The 3,586-nt window shown below is 35.9% G+C and overlaps 1 pseudogene; it reads left to right on the top strand.

Annotated features, from left to right (window-relative positions):
* Positions 1–1,416: 1,416 nt before the first annotated feature.
* Positions 1,417–2,293, top strand: LOC129066933 (survival of motor neuron protein-like; annotated as a pseudogene).
* The last annotated feature ends 1,293 nt before the right edge of the window (positions 2,294–3,586 follow it).

The following is a 3,586-nucleotide window of genomic DNA, read 5'->3' as shown; positions in this document are numbered from 1 at the left end:
GTCATGGTTTAGAAAAAGAACAATGATCTTTACTTGCTTTTGTGCCAGACACTTCAGTTCCTCCCTTTATGCCACTGGTGCCTTTCAAGCTGCTACCCCAGTGCTGGAGCTCAGAGGGAGTGAGTCTGAGTAGGTGACTTCATGTGTGGGTTCTTTAAGAGGAACTGTTTGGTGTTTCTTCTACCAACTCAGTCCCCACTGGTTTTTGCAGCCAGAATTTGAGGGGACTTACAGTCCTGGCACTGAAACCCTGGGTCAGGGGCCTGGTCTGGGGCTGGGACTCCTCACTTCTGAGGTATCGCCACCAAGTTTTCATCCACCACATGTAGGTGAGGGACCAGCCCATTCTGCATCTGCACCCTCTCCTACCAATCTGGATAGATATGGTTTCTTTAATTCTGTAGTTGTCAGACTTCCATTCAACTTGATTTCTGATGGTTCTGAGTGATGGTTCTTCCATATTTTAGTTGTAATTTTGATGTGGTTGTACCAAGAGGTGAGCCATGTCTGCCTATGATGCCATCTTGACTGAAAGTCTGATTTTTTTCTAAGTATACTTTTTATGCAAAAATAAACAAAATAATCTTTCAGTCTTTATCTTTTTATGATTACTGAAATTTATACCTTACCTAAAAACTGTTGCCACTCCAACATGACTATAATTTCTTTTCATATAGCTATCCTTTTTTAAACATAATTTATTCAATAATAATAATTCAACAATTCATTCAATTTGTGCATCTTTTCTCCACTACATTAGATGCTGCATATGGGTACTGGACTTTTTCTGAATTTTTGTTTCTGCTCCATTGATTTGTCCACCCTTTTTTCTTTCTTTCTTTCTTTCTTTCTTTTTTTTTTTTTGCCATCACTACACTGTTGTGATTTATGTAGCTATATACTGTTATTCTTTTATTCAAATTTTCTTTGCTTCTTTATTCTTCCTACGTGAACTCAACATTCAGGTTGTCTAGATTTCCCCCAAATTATCTTGGCATTGTTATTGCTCTTGAGATATACATTTAGTTAAAGAAAATGGCTATTTATATTATAGTGACCCTTCCTGTCCAAAAATATTATGAAGTTCTCTTTGTTTAAAAGCCTGCATCATTCAAGAGTATGTTAAAGTTTTCTTCATAGAAATGTTGCACATTTCTCAAATGTATTTCTATGTATAGAAATTTCTGTCTAATCATCTGATTATTACTAAGATAACCTAACAGACTTCTGTAGTCACACTTAACAGAGAATACAGACTTGATAGAGTTAGGTCAGTGGAGCCATTCAGAAAACAAACATCAACAACAACAAAGTATAAAGAGGGAGGATAATCTTATCTCCATAGTTAAAAATAAAATTATTTTAAATACCCAGTGCTTAGCTAAAGTTGTGAGACATGCAAAGAAACAAGCAAGTATGTCGCATGAGCAGAGCTCGCCATGGCAATGGGGGGGAGGAGGTAGTGGTGGCGTCCCAGAGTGGGAGAACTGGGTGGTGATGTTTCTGCTCACAGGCCAGAGTGGTGATGCTGACATTTGGGATGATACAGCGCTGATAAATGTTTACGATAAAGCTGTGGCTTCATTTAAGCATGCATTAAAGAATAGTGACATTTCTGAAGTTTCAAATAAACCAAAAGGCACACCTACAAGAAAATCTTTTAAGAAGAATAAAAGCCAGAAAAAGAATACCACAACTCCCTTGAAGCAGTGAAGAATTGGTGACAAATGTTCTGCCATTTGGTCAGAAGACAGCTTCATTTACCCAGCTACCATTGCTTCCATTGATTTTAAGAGAGAAACCTGTATTGTTGTTTACACTGGATATGGAAATAGGAGCAAAATCTGTCTGATCTGCTTTGCCCAGCATCTGAAGGAGTTAATACTATAGAAAAGAATGCTCAGGAGAATGAAAATAAAAGTCAGATTTCAACAGATAAAAGTGGGAACTCCTGCAGGTCTCCTGGAATTAAAATCACAAGTCAAAAACTTCTCCATGGAAGCACTCTCTCCCTCCACCACCCCCCATACAAAGATCAGGACCCGGGCCAGGAAAGCCAGGTCTAAAATTCAATGGCCCGCCACCACCACACCTCCTATCATGCCAGCTGCCACCATTTCCTTCTGGGCCACCAGTAATTCCCCCACCACTTCCCAAATGGCCAGATTCTCTTGATGATGCCGATGCTTTGGGAAGAATGATAATCTCTTGGTACACAAATGACTATTGCTCTGGTTACTATACAGGTTTGAAACAACATCAAAGAGAAGGAAAGTGCTCACATTTTAATTAAGGAGAAATTTATACAGTATCCTTTAACAGGTGCAGCTCTCTTCCAAGGAGAAAAGGGTATTTTGATGTGCACTAGTTGATGTGAACAATTTTCATCATTTTCCTCATGAACATTTGGCTGAGTGGCACAATCATCGGCATTTGCCTTTGCCATATGTGGCTCGTGCTCAAATAATCAACCATGTATTTCTAGGGAATAACCAGTTTGAATAACTGAACAATGGAAATGTGAGTAATTAAAAGGATCTCAAGGTCACATATGGTGTAGAAAAGTCAGTTTGTTAACACATTTGTATATTGTAGCTTTCTTAGTATGTTAAGATTTTATTAAAGCCTATAAAGCTTATATCTCAGTAATAATGTAAAAGAGGAACAAAAACACACATAGTACAAGAAATGGAAAAACGGCAGATGTAAATTATACCTTATCAATTAAAACTAAATATAAATGGATTAAATACTACAATCTAAAGGCAAAATATACTAAAACATGATTCAAGTATATGCTATGCTGTCTATAGAGGACATAATTTAGATGTAAAGGCACATTCTTTAGATTCTAATACAAACACACACACACACACACACACACAAAGACTGAAAGTAAAAAGATGGAAAGATACATCATGCAAACAGTACCCAAACTTTGTAGAGTGACTATATGAATGTCAGATGACATAGGCTTCAATGCTAAATGATGACTAGAAACAAAAAAACATTTTATAATAATATAAGGGTCAATATATCAAGAGATATGACAATTATATACCTATATTCATTTAGTAACATGGTCCCAAACTTGATGTAAAAATTGACAAAATTGAAAAGAGAGACAGACAATAATATTTGAAGACTTCAATAGCCCACTTTTAAAAATAGATAGAACAGCTAGATAAAGATCAATAAGTAAGAATTGAACAACATAAAGTAAATTTTCATAATAGACATCTATAGAAAACTCAGTCTAAAAGTAACAGATGAATACATACTCTTTTTCAATGTGCATAGAACATTCTCCAGGACAGGCCATAGGTTAAGCCACAAAATAAGACAATAAGTGTACAAAGATCGAAATCATACAAAGACTGTTCTTCAATCAAAATGGCATAAAATTAAAAATATAAACAGCAGAAGGAAATTCACAAATATGTGGAAATTAAACAATACACCAGGCTAACCAATTGTTCAAAGAAGAAATTATGGAGAAGATGAGAAAATACTATGAGATAAATTAAAATAAAGGCACAGCAGAACAAAATGTATGAAATGTAGCTGAAGCCTTGCATAAAAGTAA

This window comes from Pteronotus mesoamericanus, unplaced genomic scaffold (genome assembly GCF_021234165.1).
Source record: "Pteronotus mesoamericanus isolate MK-2021 breed Mesoamerican mustached bat unplaced genomic scaffold, CSHL_Meso_final contig_20, whole genome shotgun sequence".
In the NCBI taxonomy this organism is placed as follows: domain Eukaryota; kingdom Metazoa; phylum Chordata; class Mammalia; order Chiroptera; family Mormoopidae; genus Pteronotus; species Pteronotus mesoamericanus.
This window is presented reverse-complemented; position numbering and strand designations above follow the sequence as displayed.